We start from the raw sequence: 17,793 nt of genomic DNA on the forward strand, positions 1-17,793 counted from the left end.
GGGGTTTAATGTGAGTTTAATCAAATACCAACTTAATGAAAATCACTCAACACCATGCTCAGTATCTGCCCTGCTTCAAACCAAGAGGATGGACTAGATGGCATGTTGAATTCTTTTACATGAATAAAAGTTCTGGATTTAATCAATTTATCTCTCCTTTCAGGCCTACCTTAGGTCTATATATGTAGGATTCATTCAAGAAAAATAAGATGACTACAAAAACACAGTGAACTAACCACTGTGTCTTACTACACGGCTTACTCATCTAGCTGAGTCCTGGACACTTAATTCTCTCCCAAGACTGAAGGAAATTTGAGCACGGAACCAAGAACTTCTGAGTACAAGATGAGCAAACACATGCAAGAAAACAGGAAATATCTCACTGTTCTTCCATGGAAAAGTGATCTAAATGACCAAAAGTGATGGGGTTCAAGAAGAAGGTATGAGATATCTCTTTTCAGAAATAAAACATCCCATTGCAAAGAGTTCATCTAAAAAGATCTTTTCAGATTAATATTTAAGCAATCCCCAGGCACCAAAAAATTAATAGTTTCCAAAATCTCTGATGATTGGTTGGGTAGTGTATGTGCTAAGGAGTCTGCCAAGGGTCATGAGGAGAACAGACGAACCAGCCTGGCAGTCTGCCTGAAATCAAAAGGTGCTCTCCAAGTACCTAACATTTTGCAGCTTTGCAGCCATGGTGACATATGGTCCATTTGGTGATGTTTATGATGTCCATGCATTTGTGGCAGAGATGAGGTGCAAGGAAAGCCACGAGATGGATAACTGACACTACCCACACCACCAGCTGCACTATAACAGGTCAGACAAATGGCACCCTGATGAGAGGGTCACCCCCCCCCAAACCTCCCATGTCCTCCTGCACACTTGCTTTGTGCTAGAGCTTAAGGATTACAAACTCTTCAGAGCACAGACCACTTGTTTGCTCTGTGTCTGTACAGCACATGCAGCAAAATCATTCATATTTGCTGCTCAAGGTGTTAAAATAATGCAAAAAAATGAATAAGAGTAACACTTCAGCTATAGCCCCAAACTAAAATGTTGGCAGTGCCACACCAGACATGACTAGTGATTGTGTCTCATTGACAAGAGTTCAATGGGCAATTAAAATAATGATCTAATATTTATTTATATGAAGGCAGAGATCTCCATTTATTATAGTATATTATATTATCTCTTTTGATGTTCCTAGTCATGCTCCAGCTGCCAAATGAACATCTTTATTATGCCTAATATGCCACATGGTATGAGTCAGGCTCCAAAGCTCCATGCAAGCAAAATGAAAGTACTGCCAAGGAGCTCCCAATGAAAAACAACATGCATGTCACTCATCGCCCTCTGTTCATTTCTCAGCCTCCTGTGTTAGACTTTTACTCCTTTCTTTAAGAAAGCTCATGCACATGTGAATTGTACAGAAATCTCTGTCCACCAAGCAGTGTTCATTATCAGTTATACCTGTGTTCACCCCGAGGCTTTAATCACTGATTTTGAGCTTATAATCATCAAAGGACCTGTTGCAAAAAAAGATTCTTGTGCAAGATCCCAAGTCCATTACTGTAATGATGGAAACTGAAGGTGTAATGGGCATTATTAACCTTTATAGATCTCAGCAAGCAAACTCATATTCCTGGGATTCATCATTTCAGTGCATCCCATTGTCACTGTTACAATATACCACATAAGTGAGGTTTCTACACAACTGTGATATTTGTGATAATGAACCACAGATGTTTCAACAAATACCATTGTAAAACACTGAAAGGTTAGCAGTTGCCTTTCTTGTAGACTATATACAAAGAAAACAAGCCGAAATAGATTTCTATTGAAGAGCAAATATTAGGCCAATATATTCCTCTTCCAAAGTATTTCTTTTCTGAGTTTAATTCTCAGAAGTTTAATTTGTTTTGAACAGAAATACAGAATCCATGATTTTCTCTCTGATGAAGTCTCTACAGAGATATTCTGAATAAATAAATATACATATTTATCTATAATCACACAAAAGTTACTCTGTGTCTCTGTGTCCAGGTATTTGTATTTCTCTGTCAGCTGATGATAACTAGCAACAAAATGGCTCCACAGTGAGGAAATTTCATGTTGAAAATACAGACTTAATTACTCTATCAATGAAGATTAGGATCCTTTTTGTAAAGACAACATAGTCTTGCTCAAATCAGTGGGAATTACAGCATCAAACAAATATTATCCTGTGTATTTTTTCTTATCCTTATTAGCAAATAACTTTAGATCATATTGAAACCACAAGTCAGAAGCTATATCTGTGAGAGGTCTAGAGATGCAAGAGTACATTACAGCTGCACAAAGGCAACTTAACTTCCCAGCCCAGCAGGGTTCCCTCAGCTCTGCTCCAAAGTCCTCCCTGCTCAACAACATTCGCAAAATAGAGAAGTTAGACAGAAACTGGTGAAGCTGAGCTTCATTAACTACAAAGAGAGAAAAGTGATGGCTGAAGCAAATGGAAATGCTTCTGAGTGCTGTTGTTGGGATATAAAAATTCATAAAGTACCATGACCTAGCAAAGCTCTTGTTAGCAATAAACACTGACACTGACTGCAAACAGCAGGCAAGTAGCTGGGGAGATGCACCAGGCCCCACGTGGCAGTGTTCATCGTGTGGCTGAGTGTGTGGCTCTGGCACAGGGAGTCACACAGCAGCTCAACACACCGCGGAAATGCGAAGTGCTCTGAGGCTTCAAGAGTTGGATTATCCTGTCAGTTTGGAGAGAGTGAAATCTACCTGGAACCAGCACATCTGGACAACCTAAATCCAACAAGGACTAGGGAGGAAACTGTTACAGCAGCTCATGACAGAGGAGCTGAGAAACAAAAGAAATCCTCATTTTCAAGTCAACTATTCTGTCCACTAGGAGAAACAGCTTCTTTCCCTGCCTTTGAGATGCCTTCAAAATCACCTCTGGAACATGAGTTCTGGCAGGCAGCCCACAGCCTATGTGTTTTCTGCAAGAATACCTGAGCAGCAGTAGGAAAAAGAATAGACAGAGAACAGTGCTGCCCTGTGACAGTTTTGGGGGCAGACTAATGTCCAGACAAGACACTGTCAACGGCCAAGTCAGACAGGTTGTTCCTAAAGATATGAGGTTATCATTATTTCATATCTAAAAGTGCTCTAGGAATAATGGATTTATGGCTTAGAAAAGCTACAAGCATGACTAAAATATTTCTTTGCACACACACAAAGAAATCTTATTGAACATTTAATAAAATGAACAAAATGAGTTTTAAAAAAACCCTTTTTGAAGGTTTTTAAACAGTTTAATGCTAAATTCTAGCTCTGCAGTAGAATTGCTACAGAATGATGTTTTTTAGCAAATCCAACAAGCAATAGCAGGTTATTATCTCCCACTGCATGTTTATGATTTTCTTGCATTTATATAATTTCTTTATGTGCCCCCAAAGTAAATTACAATGATGACTTATTTAGCATCCACATAGTCAGAAACTGAGGAAACATGAGCAGCAGTACAATGTTCATCAAAACATAACAAGAATTGCTTAAGACAAATACACACTTATATTCGACTTCTTTGGAAGAACAAATACTAAACAACAGACTTCAGCCTTGCACACACTCATAATGTCTACAAAAATAAACTGATTAAACTGGCAAACATCCCCATGTGATTTATGTGTGATGATTAGATTTGTGCAGAGTGCTGTTACCATGCAAAAATTAGGCCAACAGTTCATCCAGCAGGCACTGGGCTGCACATATCAGCCCTGCAGAGTATACCCTTTCCATAGGAGAAATGGTTCCTATTAATAGTCCCAGGTTTTCTGTGCAAAATTCTTCACAAGAATATGTCACAGATAGGAGATAAGCTCTTGTAGATGAAGAATGACAAGGAATTTCACCCAGAAATCAGCAGCAGCCAAGAAAAGGTGTGAGGCTTTCACCAGAAGAATCACACTGCTCTCTCTCCTGCATTACCTGCCTCCCACCAACAGACCTGGCAGAGCTGGAAAATTGCTAGTAACTTGAAATTGTGTAGTGCAGATCACCCGTGTCATAAGTGACACCTGACTGATGGCTCCCTCTACTTTTGTGTGGTGGGTATGATGTGTGATTCCAGAACCAGTGACTCCCTCCCCACTGAAGATCCACATTAGCAATGCTCTGCTCTGCCTCTCTCCTCACCTTCTGCTACACCCAGCACTGTACTCTGGCATGTTTCTACATCTCACCAAGTTCTGCTTCTCTTCTGGCACATCACAACACTACTTGACTAGATATGAGTATCATATCAGGTACCTCGAGTTAGAGCTGAACAGTGAAACCAGAAGCATCACAACTTGTATCAGCCCAGCACTGAAGCAAAATGTATTTGCCCTGCAGCACTGGGGCTGCAGTTTGGCATTCCAGAAAGAATTTGCACAGAGTACCATGTGAGCAAGATCAGTACCAAGCTCAAGGATTCCTGTCTTTCTCAGCACAGGCATGTCACTGCTTCTTCTTGCCTTTACCCACCCTGCTCCCTCTTTCCTGTCTCCTAGAAAGGATGATCCCTCAATGGCATCTCGTGCTCTTCAACAAATGTATTCTACCAACAAGGCTACATCAGCTGTCTCTGACTGCCTGAAATTACAGGAACATACAAACACTACAATCAAAACTGAAGGCATCCCCTCCTCCCTGAGCAGACTTCACCAGCTCACATTACATGATACCTTCACACATCATTTTGCTGCCCATTGTCTTCTTTAGGGCAAAAATCTAATCAAGTGGAAGGAGTTGTAATGAGTTGTTCTCAGTTGGAAGTTATCTCGACTTATTCATTACAAGGCAGACGTGTTATTGACCAATCTCCTGGGTCAGTGGCTGCATTACACTGCATGGCAATACAAGAGCTTCTGCTCTAAGTCCTAGAGAAAAAAATACTATTTCAACAAAAATATGATGTCAATGTGTCTGAATAAAAATATAAAAATAAAAACTTTAGATGTTAGATGACAGTCATTGATCTTCTGAGCACAACACATGGTTCAGTTTAACTGAAGCTTCTTGTGTCTTTGTAAATGCAGAGGACACCTAAAATGATACTAGATCTGAGCAGCTACAGTCTCAAAGGAACTGTCACATCTGTAGAGGAAGATGACATTTCCCTGTAAATGCTGCATTGATTCAGCCCAAATGACCCCAAACCCAGCAGCAATATGTAGAAAAGACTCTCTTTAACTTTGCTGGTTTCAGTGAAAGGATTTCCCATTGCAATGCAAATGATCGATAATATTCCATTTTAGCAGATTTACATAACATTTTGCTAAGAACCTCAAGAGAACATAGGATGAAATTAGCTTTAGACTCTTACAAAATCTTTACTGGCTGAGTCTGAGACACAAGCAGACAGAATCAAAGGCATTCAAATGCATTCAATATGTTGTGGCTCTGCAAGTTACTGTGAGAAGTTCATCGATATGAAATTAATTGTATCTTAGAGTAGAGGGAGATTGGACAGAAGTTGGAGTTTGTACAAGAATTCCCAGTGGGATATAGTGGATAATTTCCTTCAAATGTTGGCTGAATAAAGCATGAAGAGGCAGTATACTACTGACCATGAATTTACTTATCTTCTGCACAAGCACACATCTGATCTCTGAGTCACCCAAAGTGTTAACAAAACCAAATTTCTTGATATATGTAATTTATTGAAAACTAATCAGTTGAGGTTGTATTCAGGAGAAGAAACAGTGTCCCAGGAAATTTAACTATATAAATAAAATGCTGCCAGCAGATGTCAAAAAGTAACAACAAGCAATCACTCACAGGAAGCAACTACAGTGCAACCAGCACAGAAAGTACCTTGTTTACACCAGTATGTGTTTCAAATGCCTCCAAAACCACAAATTAATTTAGCAAGGGTTTTCCATTAACTAGACAATTAGCCACAGGTCATGGGGATATTGTCCCTCAAGTTCACAATTAAAAGTGTTTGTCTTCAAGGTCAGTTCGCTATAATTACAGTGATCTGTCATTTCTTAATGTGATCTGTCGTAACCTCTTGATTCCTTTTTTTAATATTTCTTGTTTTCTTTTTTAATGGCAAAGCTTCTGTTAGCATTTAGCTAACACCATTTTTCCATGAATCTTAATCTAAGAGCAATTATGATGTACCATTAGATGAACAGAAGATTCACAAAGTTATGCACACATTTCTGTTTGCCCAAAGTTTGGGCCATTAGTAAGAAAGGTGAGTAAGTGACAGAAATGAAATATGGAGCCTCACTGGAGAAATGGATGCTTTGCCTGCTCCTTCAGTGGGGAGTTCAAATAACTAGTGATTTGAGGCTGGAAGAAGTAATTACTATTGCGAAAAATATCTTTTGTTCTGTACCAGATCTATGGCAGCTACTCACACCCTTATACACTTGCTTTTATCAGAGATGGGAGAAAAAATATTGCTTGAGATATCTCTCTTGCTCTAGCAGTACATGGAGACAAGAAGTCAAAGTGCAGGAGCTTTTCATTAAATAAGCTATCACTACAAAGTGCTTTTTGCACATTACCCACAGACACTGTGCGAGGCAATATTGCCTCCACCTCCTCAGTCTTGGGTCTTGGTTTCACCTGTGTGAAATGACAACTAATCTGTAACTCAGCAGACTTCCTCCTAACCTCAACACTATCATAAGAAGCAGAACTATTGTTCAGCACATGCTAGGAAATGTTAAAAAATCCAAATACATGGAGATCTCCATATAGCTGCCCTTCTGCTGGAATCATAATTATAAAAGTCTTTCCTGATATACAATAATGATTTCTTAAAAGACATTCCCAGGAATGAAGATTTCAATTTGTGCCATGTGCAACTAATTTCCAAATAGCACTCTGTGGTAGGAGTTTGTTTCAGAAATAGAGAATGACGCATCATTTACAATACATAAAAGGAAATGAGAGTGAGTAATAAATCCACTTTGCAATATTTTCCTTTCAAAATGGATCCTGTAGGTTGCTGGCCTATTTTCCCAGCTGCTGAATGAGTAATGCCATGCCTTAAAATCTCCTCAACCATTTATTCAGTGGATTGTTCAAACCTTCCCAGTGTAACACTGAAACAGAGTTCCTCCCATTTCCAGAGAAAATATTTTGATTTCTTGTCTTCTCAATTGATGAACCTGACAGAGAAATAACAATTTCTCTTCATGGTTTTAGCAAGTTCTCTCAACTGAGTTCCCTCAATCTTTTTGTAAGAGTCACCTGTAGAAAGTTGATTTCTCCAGGCATATCTGATAAATGCACAAATAACAAAGCTACATGCCTTTTCAGCCTTCTAGAAATCAAGTTATTAAAATATAGCCCTTGGACACATTACTAATAGCTTTTCAGAATGCCTTCAACAAACTAAATTATATTTAATTTTGCAAAATGTGTTAGCAGTTAAGCTTTTGTTTTACCCAGGTAACAAGCCAATTCCAACACACAAATCATTCCATAAACCAGGTAAAAATCAGGCACTCAATTGCAGCCTGCTAAAGTACAAAACCCCTGAGAATAACAAGAAAAACCACCTCCCCAAACTCTGCTGGATTTCAACTTGCTAAACTTATCGTCATCTCTTTCAAACAATATCTGTGCTTGACTAACAGTTCCAGAACCAAATAACCTTGGTTTGAATTTTGACTCTCACACTAAGATCAGACAAGTCGCACTGCTGAGAACAATGTAATTAAAATTGCACCATGTAATCTTGCTTTGCACAGTCATTCCCAGAACAGTTTCTATTCACATCAAACACAGGCTTTTATACTTTAAAAGAAAGACTGGCTTTGGCATCTTCCACAAAAGAACTGACCTGAGGGGAAGTATATTCTGTCAGTCAGGATCATTTATAAGCAACCTGAAATTTGTTTACATAGATAAAGCAAGGAAAGAACATCAGGCAGCTGAAGTTTCTGCCTCTATTAATAACTAAGGAACAATGAAAAAAAATGACAAAACACAGCCCAATAGTGATTATGTGATGGGCAGGTGACACTGCTCTTCATGTTTGCTACTTAATGTGTGGCATTGCTACACATGCTCACGTTTACACAAGCACTATTGCATATGAAGCAAATGACAGTGAAAAGTTGTACCAATTACTTAACATGATCTACACATTGAAATACACACTCTGCTTTGTAGTGCCATTTGCTGCAGGATGGTTGCCAAGGGTGGATCACAGAATCATCAAGCTTGGAAGAGACCTTTAAGATCATCAAGTCCAACCATTGACCTGTTACTACTGCAACCCCTAAACCCAACCATATCTTCCAGCTCCAGGTTCAGACATCTCTTAAACACTTCTAGGGATGATGACTCCATCAGCTCTCTGGGCAAACCTATTCCAGTGCATAATCACCCTAACAGTGAAAAGGTTTTTTTAATATCTACTCTGAATCTCCCCTGTCTTATGACCATTCCCTCTAGTCCTCTCCCTGCAGGCATGGCTAAAGAGACATTCCCCACCTCTACAACCCCCTTTCAGGTAGTTGCTGAGAGTGATGAGGTCACTCTCTTGTTTAGCCTCTTCTCAAGGCTAAACAAACCCAACTCCCTCAGTCCTTCCTCATACGATTTATGTTCTAGGCCTTTTATGAGCCTTGCTGCCCTTGGCTGGACTTGCTCCAGCGCCTCAATATCCTTTTTAAAGTGAGGGGCCCAAAACTGAACACGGTACTCAAGGTGTGACCAAAGGATGTCTACTTTAATTTAGCACTCTGTGGGTAATGCTCTCTATAGCTTGCATCACTGCAACCCCAAACTAAGGTTGTATTGATGCAGAGTTTGATTCTGAGCCTTTTTGTCAGCTTCAGGAACATGGATCAGGCCCATAACCGACAGTTTCTTCAGAAAGCTGTGACCAATGAAGAGAATTTTTTCTTATATTAAACTCCACAGGCAACAAGAGGGCATAGTGAAAATCCATCTCAGCCAAATTCCCAAATATGAACACCCACAACAGGGACTGTAAAAAAAAGTGTTACACAAAAAATGAGAGCACAACATCCCTTGTGTGGAGATTAAGGACACCAGAATACTCCTAGTGAATAAGATTTCTTTTAAGAAATATAATATTATATTATTTCTTGTGTTTCTTATTAAGGTCATACTTAAATGGTGATCACTCTAGACACAGCCCACACAAGACACACAGGCCTTCCCACACGGTAACTGTATATTAATTACCAAGACAGCCTTGTAGCTAACATTTTCTTACCAGGTACTCTCTTAGACTTAATAAACTATAGTTATCCCTAAACTACATGAATTCCATGTATCATTATAGTTGCCAACACAACAAAATTTGCCAGTTGTTCAATGGTAGATCTACATTCATACACGTAATTTATTTTTAAAATTAATACTTGAATTTTCCCTAATCTAACAGATGAAAAAAGCATTTCTCATCCTCACTGCTCTTTCCTTGGGCTTGGTAGAGGTACCACTAATTGCAAACGCTCTAATGACTGCACTGAAGATTAGTCATATAGATTTCCTGCACTCTCACCTGATTTTGGACTACTGGAATGCAGAAAGCTCAGCACATCCATTTCAATAAGTGTCTCTTTTCTTTCACGTTAGAATAACTGCAATGATTACAATGCTTATGAAGTTTAAAGAGATAAGATAATAATCAGTCAATCTTTACTTTGCTTCTGGTTATAAACCCATTAAAAAAAAAAGCCAAGCCACTAAATCTGTGCATTTTTCCAGCTCATGTCACCTTCCAAAGCATTAGTCTCTTGAGACAAATAAAGCACTGTCCTTCTGTACACTGATATGCCTCATTTCTGTCCCACTTTGCTAATGGCTACAATTGTGACTGAGAATTAATTTGGTAAGTGTGATTTGCTGAAAGTTTTCAAGTGACACAAGTTATACATTTATACTCATGGCTGCTTTGCAACTTTGTAGTAGTTCTATCCAGGAACTGAGGTGTAAATAAAGAATTATGTTATATCAGAGAGTGCATGAGACATTTATAGATTTAGGACAGAAAGGTTATCAGAATTCATCACCTAGCAACAAATATAATACCATCAGCTCCTCTGTCTAGCAAGCATCTAGCAAGAAATATATTCTAAACTCCACTGACTAGTGAGTTAACTTGGGAGTTTGAAGTTTAAATGAACTCTGCAGCTAATTAAACTTAGCTCAGTGCTTCTGTAGGCTGTGTGTTTGCATTTTAGCACACGCTTTATTCTGGAATAAACAGTTGCCATTCACTCATCCACAGATGGGTCACATTCAAAAGCTGACAGATTCCAAGGAAATGAGAATACAGAAATATCACATACTTTCTTATGGCTCCCAAGAAATGCAGACTGGTTAGATAATGCATGGAAATACAATGCACAGAAGCAGTTCTGGGAACGTGCCGAGAGCCCTGCAGACTGCGAGAACATGATCAAACTGTAGTGTCAACATGGTTTCCATAATGAAACTTTGGGGATGATTCCAATACAAAAGATTGGGTTTACAACTCCATACTTGTCTCAAACATTTCAAAGTGATGGATGTAATTATTCACTAGAATCATTTAACAATAGACTAGAACTTGCATCAATGAATATTAACTAAAAATAAAATTAGTTTTCAAGTACCAAAGGCTTTGTGTATTCAGCCTGATAGACAACTTTCATTCCCTCCCTCCCCTTCTCTTTCCCCTCACTGTTTTGCATAAATACTCTATTATTATGAAGTCCTGCTGTCTGGAAACTGATGATACCTATTATTGCATAGGCAATGCCTGTATTGTACTGCAATGTAGAGTGATATAGGTGCAGCCATACTTTAAAGTTGTTCACCTCATATTATTTTTGGAAAGCAACTCTTAATCATCACCTCCAAGACCTTTTATTTTGCAAATCTCTTCATTAAAACTTCCTTTCAAAGCTGAACAAAACTAGATTTCATTACAACCCTGATAGATGTCCATTAATGTTTTGAAGTTCTGCCAGAGACAAGTCTGGAATGAGCACATTCTTCACCAGGGAAGCTTTCACAGAAGAATAAATTACCAACAGAGATCTGGATCCTGAACTGGTATAAACACAGCCTGACTATCCATTTCCTACACATGGAAGAGTTATTTTAGATAACTCAGATATCCTAATTGCAACATATGAGAACATCTCCTTGCAGAAGGAACCAGAGCCCAGCAGCCCAATTGTACATTCCTCCTCCAGCTTTCCAAACCCTCAGAGGAGTAAACATTATTTTACTACTGCATTCACTTGCTGTTCCAGGGGCAGGCTCTGCATTTCCCTACCTTTTTTTTCTAAAGTGTCTAGAAAACTCTCTTTGTAGCTGTGGAAAATAAGCCAAATTTTGTCTGCATTAACTTATTGGAATTCCAGGTTCTGTCACTGTAAACCTCTCATTTGAGGTCACACAGTCAGATAGTTCCATAGAATCATGGAATGGTTAAGGCTGGAAATTACCTTTAAGATCCTCAAGTCCAGCTGTCAACCCAGCACCATTACCATGTTCATCATCAAATCATGTCCTCAAGATCCATGTGTTTTTTGAACACTTCAGGGATGGTGACTCCACCACTTCCTAGACATCTGCTCCAATGTTTTGCAACCCTTTCTGAGAAGTAATTTTTCCAGAGCCAGTGCAAAAGCTCAGGATGGCTCTCTCCAGTGCAGAGACCTGTCAACTGCCCACAGGTCTACAGGGCACTGCTCTTACATAAAATGGTGTGAACCAGCACACCAGGGGAAGGTGCACATATCCCAAAGGAACAGCATTTTGACACAAGCATCAACACTTGCTCAGGAAGAAGCCTGAAACTGCCAGAATAGTGGATCAGCATTCTCAAAATAAGCTCAGAAAGTTAACTACCACCTGAAAGCCCCATTTGACAGCAGACAGTGTCACAAAGGCTGTCACTCTCTGAAACGGCAAAGCTTTTCGTAGGCAGAGGCATGTTAAATTTATTTCATTGTCTCCTTGTACAGAAACCATCAGGTTTTTATTTGCACTGAAATGGGTTTTGGCTACTAGTATTGAAAATTCATTTGTTCAAAATGCATACCATGACCTACAGAAATCAGGCACAGCCACAGAAACTCCCCGAGAAAGTTCATCTCAAGGGCAAGCACATACACAAAGTGTTGAAAATGTTAGCCAGGGATGTTCAAATTGATATTTAGGATTAAATAAGGGCATTGAAAATTCAGTGGTAGCAACATGAGTGTCCAAATATTGAATATGGACAATAACTAGACACTAATATTTTCAAACTTGAACTAGTGCATTTAATTGTTTTTAGGAATGAAATAAAATGCACCAATGAAGCTTCAAATACCACAGCTCTATTCCAATTCCCAGCTAGGCAGTATTTGTACAACAGGGACCACTCTCTTAACAGCAGACACCAGTTCTTCTCCAGTTAGCACAAATGACACAACATGGAATAACATCAGTAGGAAATATCAAGAATTGGCAATTAGATTCTGCAATGTGTTACAACATTATGGTTAAGAGACAAATGGAAATGGAATGCACATATTCCAGAGGAAAGTGTTACTGGTTGTTTAAGCAAGTTCTTTAATTCTTGGGCCATAGGACAGATGGAGATGTCATTAATGGTGAGAGTGATTCTACATGACAGAAAAATTGCCTTCAAAATGAGCGTTCCTATTGCTGAGCTGCCAGAGACAGATAACACAAGCACTAGACTTTTGTAAAAGGATCACATGGAGTTTTTTAATTCTGCCTCCTGCAGCTATTCCAATCATGATTTTTCATTCTAGGTCAAACAAAAAATATCTTATTATTAAGAACATTTTTTTTTAAATTTTGAATTTAAACAAGGAGGAAAAAACCACCAAAAACTCCTCCAGATTTTAAAATTTAAACAAATTTCTGGGCCAAAAAACAATTATTCTCATACATGTGTAAGGTGAATTATGAGACATTATCCCAATAAACTGATGTGTGATACAGCTTAAGAGTTACATCAGAAACGGAATTTCGGTATTAAAAATAAAAAAAAGAGATTTAATAGATTTACAAAATGTACAAGACCATCAGGACCCCATTAAAAAAGCACCACCTTCCACCTAGTAAAATTATTTAGTGTCCTTTATCTTGTTTCAAGTCCTGCGTGAGGCAAACCAGATAAACAATTTATTACTTTTTTTTGACACGGACCCAATATCCATTCTATGTGGAAAGAAATACTGGTGCTGTGTAAATTAATTTCTTGTTTATTAAAATAATATCACATTCCCACAGGCACAGAAGGGAATTAGGGATTTCTCCTTTCAGATGTTACCTCCTCCATAAATCTTAAAACTTTATACATAATTAATTAAAAACTGTTGCAGTGTGTAACTCATCATTACATATATCAGCTAACATTTCTCATTAAGGCTACAGATTTTGCAATTGCAGCTGCTGCATGGCAAATAAGGTCTTTTTATATGCAGCCTTCATAAAACAGTCCATGTTGCAGATTCCTATTGTTTTGTTTGTGGTTCATTGGGTTTTTTTCCCCTGGTAGATATGTACATTTCTGGTATTCCTTTAAGACAACATTTACCTGAGAACAGGAGTTCAAATCCTGCATTTTAAGAAATCCCCAAAGAAAGACACTTCTTAGCAAACACCAGAGCAGAGCAAATAATTCACAACAATCATTTATTTATTGGATTTGCCATTTATTTTTCTATTCACCACAGATTGCTAAATTCTTATATGTAAATTATTCATGAATTTCTGCCAATGCTTCTTCCATTTAAATCACTATGAAAATGTAGTTGCAATTATTCAGATTTCAACATTGGCTCTGTCAGGTTTTTGGAGCGCTGGTTCTGTTCCATGATTGGTTGCAACTTGCCAATTTGGAATATGTTTCAAGCATTACACTTGAGTACACAGTTCAAAATTTACTTTGTCAGTTCTATACTTGCAATTTGTGCTTTGAATATAATGTTTTCTGACATTTCCATACTGACAAAAGCTCTAGTGTAGACACAGCTATATCTTGCTTCAATGGACGTTTCAGTGGCATTATTTCAGACGTTTTCAGTGCCAAAGCCACTACCAAAATACATAAGACAGACAGAAGAGGTTTTTGACATTAACTGCCTCTGTGTTTTCTGCTATTTATAAAGGTGCCTGAGTCAGTAGGGCTCGTGCTAACAATCCCAGCTGTTTGCTGCTCAAACTGTCCTTAAACTGTGTACTCAGCACTTCAGGGAGTAACACGACAGATCACATCCCAAGAGCCCAAACCATAGGTAAGGGGATGGCAAGGAACAGTCCTGTCAAGCAGAAGGTGCAGATCTCGGTTCATCAGTTGATTCCCTGCTACAAAGAGGGAGAACTCTGCCATAAGGAGCTGTTAATCCCTTTAGCTAAAGCATCCTGACATCCCACCAGGTCAGCCCTGGCCAGCCCATTCTACCCCAGCACCTGGAGCTCATGGATGTGCACAGCCCTCACTATTGTCCCTGCAAATTTCTGCCCAAAACAGGGATGGGGAACTTAGGGACAATGAGACAGTCCACTACCAAATCAAACCATGATGTCAGGTGAGGCCAAGGGGTTCTCCTTCTTCAGTTCCTTTGTGGTTTCTTTCTGGGTTTTCTTCCAAGTGTTTCACTGCACTTGCTTCAAACTCAAGTGAAAAGGGTGAATGTGAAATATTCACCTCAAAATTAGCATTACTAAAGATCAGCACATTTCCATCTCAAAATCTCTGAAGGTCCCCATGAATCTATATTTGCACCTTTATTATTAAAACATTGCTTTGTACCCTGTGCCTCTCATGAGCATGTCAACAGCCAAATGACATGAGGTTAAACACAGATCAGGAGGGACAGACTGGAAAAACAGCAACCAAAACTTGCGAGTTCCAAACCGGTAATTCACCATTCTTTCCAACAGTTTACTTTTCCCCCTCACTTTTCAGAAGATATCCTGGAAGAGAACAATAATAATTGAATCTTCCAGTGTTAGCAGCAATGCATTTTACATTAGAGAGCCTGATCTTGCTTTGCAAGATTGAACAGTGTTTGCAAGCCAGTAAAGCCATATCACTTACTGCAACACATCCCTCCCTCCTCCAAACAGTAAGCTCCAGCAGTGATGGAGGAGGCACTTAGTTGAAAAGCTCCAAATACGAAAGTCTCACCATGTGAAATGAAGATAGATTATGTTGTACAGTCAGAATACTCATTTCAGTAGGGAAGTTTACCTTAGAAATGCACCTTTATAATGGTATAGACAAAATACAATGAAATAGTAACATAATCTAAAATTAAATCTAATGTAATCTAAAAAAAGTCAACCTAAAATTGCATTAGTAATTGTCACTGGGATTTAGAAACAAAGCATTTTTAAGAGGATGTATTTGGTATAAGTTTTTCTTTGAAGTCCCTGGGCAGCACATCAAAGAGGGAATATAGCATGCTTATTCTCTAGGGATGATTCTTTAAAAATCATAAAAAACTGTATTGGGGACACATTTTGTCACTCCTCTCAGCAGAACAAACGCACAGAAGCAGATTCTATCTGTTGACCTCAATGAAGATTTGATCAAATCACAGCAGCTGATAATCACCTCTGGGTACAAAGAGCTTCAGATGTGCTCCTGAGCTGGGAATGAATCACCTCTCCAACTACACACGTGGGAACACAGGATGTCACTCAGAGAATTCCCAGTGAGCCATCTTACTGGGACCACTTGGAGTAGGTGGAGAATCTCATCTCTCTGCTCCCTGATATATAGTGGAAAGCAAGCTTAAGCCATAATGGCCAAAGGCAAAACAGAGGAAGAAATGTACACTTCGTATGACTTTTTTCAGCTGCACCAAGCTTTTATTTCTTAATTTTCATTCTCAGGCAAGTAATTCAACAGCACTTGGAGGACCTGAATGTTTTTTCAGCCCAGATACTTCTAAAAGGAACAGAAGTAAATCAGTTAAATTAAAAAGGAAAAAAAAATCTTGATGGTGCACTGCAAAATTTTGTGCAAGCCACTTATGCCGCAGAAAATTGATTTCCCCACAGGTTCTGCAGCTTTGCACTCCCTTTTGAAGTACAGAACTAGATATATTTTGCTACATATATTTCTCTGAGCTAGAGCCCAGAATGGTTTTATATTTTGCTGAACATTTTCCAGCTGATTAATGTTATGTTTACCAAACTATAAATATAGGATGATGCCTCCTTGAAGAAGTGATTTAACTTTTCTCCTCTATATTTGTAAATTGTTTTTGCTGTGTGTTTTTAAATAAATGGTGCAAACATAAAGCTAAAACCAGTTCCCTACATTGCATTTTATAGAGAGATTTTCTTTTTTAATAATGAGCAATATCAAAATAGCAGTACCCACTCTATGTACCAACTCCACTTAGGCCTTTAATGTACAACACGTGCTGAGATTTAATACAACATTAATGATCTATTCAATAAAATACTAAATTATTTTGTCCTTAATAAGATGACAGAAGAGATTTTTTAGTAGAGTCTGAAGTTTAGCAGCTTGTCCATGTCCTTTCTAGGAACCTCTTTGCTGTCATAAACATAGCCTAGCCTTTTTGTTTACTTCTTTGCTTCAGAGAGGAGATTTGGGACGTACAGTTCTTTGTATGGCTTTATCTGTTCGCTGGAGTATTTCTGCTTTAACTTTCTCACATGCAGAGGACACTCATTCTTTCCTGCTCTAAGTTCTATTGTACCCACTGACAGAACTGATTAAAGACTTGAGCTCAGATCCCTAACGTCAAAGGGTTTTGCACTGGTTTCAGAAGGTTTTGCTTAGGTGTAACTAGAAAATATTGTTGAAGAGATGTAACTGTACCAACATTCTTTACTGTGAGGGTGCTGAGGCACTGGCACAGGTTGCCCAAAGAAGCTGTGGCTGCTCCCTCCCTGGGACTGTTCAAGGCCAAGTTGGATGAAGCTTGGGGCAACCTGGTGGAAGGTGTCCCATGGCAGGGGATTGGAATGAAATGAACTGTAAGGTCCCTTCCAACCCAAACTGGTCTGTGATTTTATGGCATACCAGTCTTCACAAAAGTATTTTTCCTTGTCACCTTTCTTCATTTTCACAGTTATATATTGGGAATGCCTCGAGGTGCTGGAGAAAATAGAAAGATTTCAGTGCCAGGTGCAAAACAGACCTAGAGCAGGTGATATTTCCCCTCTGGTCACACTGGGATATGAGTTCTTCAGCACTCTGTGAGCACTGGACATGCCATTCTTCAAACTTGACTACATCATCCTAGTGTAAGGAAGGGTCTTTGCTAATGATTTACCAATTCAAACCATGTCTTCTTTCCAAAACTCCTTATGTAACAACTAATTTCTCATCTCTCATTTTGACATTTTGCACATAGCTCAGTACTTTTCCCCTGTGCTAAGCATTCTGGATTTTGTGTAGTGTACAGATTATAAACAATGCTAAAATTAATTTGTATCACATGCATTCAGCTTCACCCTGACTTAATCATTCTGCTGTGTGTTTACTTAGATAAATGCCTGACAATGTTATTGACACTTCAAAGAAAATAAGCCATTTTCTTTATGCATATACATCAGCACTGCTCACATCCACCAGAAACACCGGAAAAAAAAAAGGAAGCAGGGGGGATAAGATCAAAAATAATCCTGGCTTAATCCAAATTCCATTTCCCTAAATTTGCAAGCATTGTAGTGCAAATATTTCACTAAATTATACTATTCTCTCCTCTAAACAGCAAGGAGCCATGAACAACAATCTGATTAGTCAGG

At 38.7% G+C, this 17,793-nt stretch overlaps 1 protein-coding gene across 1 annotated transcript in view; it reads right to left on the reverse strand.

Moving 5' to 3' along the window:
- LOC103807751 (cadherin-13-like) overlaps positions 1 to 17,793 on the reverse strand; it is a gene marked incomplete at its 3' end in the record, with an annotated part of 139,192 nt that overhangs the window by 66,011 nt on the left and 55,388 nt on the right. The gene's annotated exons all lie outside the window — the stretch shown is intronic.

The sequence above is a fragment of the Acanthisitta chloris genome, unplaced genomic scaffold, assembly GCF_000695815.1.
Source record: "Acanthisitta chloris isolate BGI_N310 unplaced genomic scaffold, ASM69581v1 scaffold11848, whole genome shotgun sequence".
Classification (NCBI taxonomy): domain Eukaryota; kingdom Metazoa; phylum Chordata; class Aves; order Passeriformes; family Acanthisittidae; genus Acanthisitta; species Acanthisitta chloris.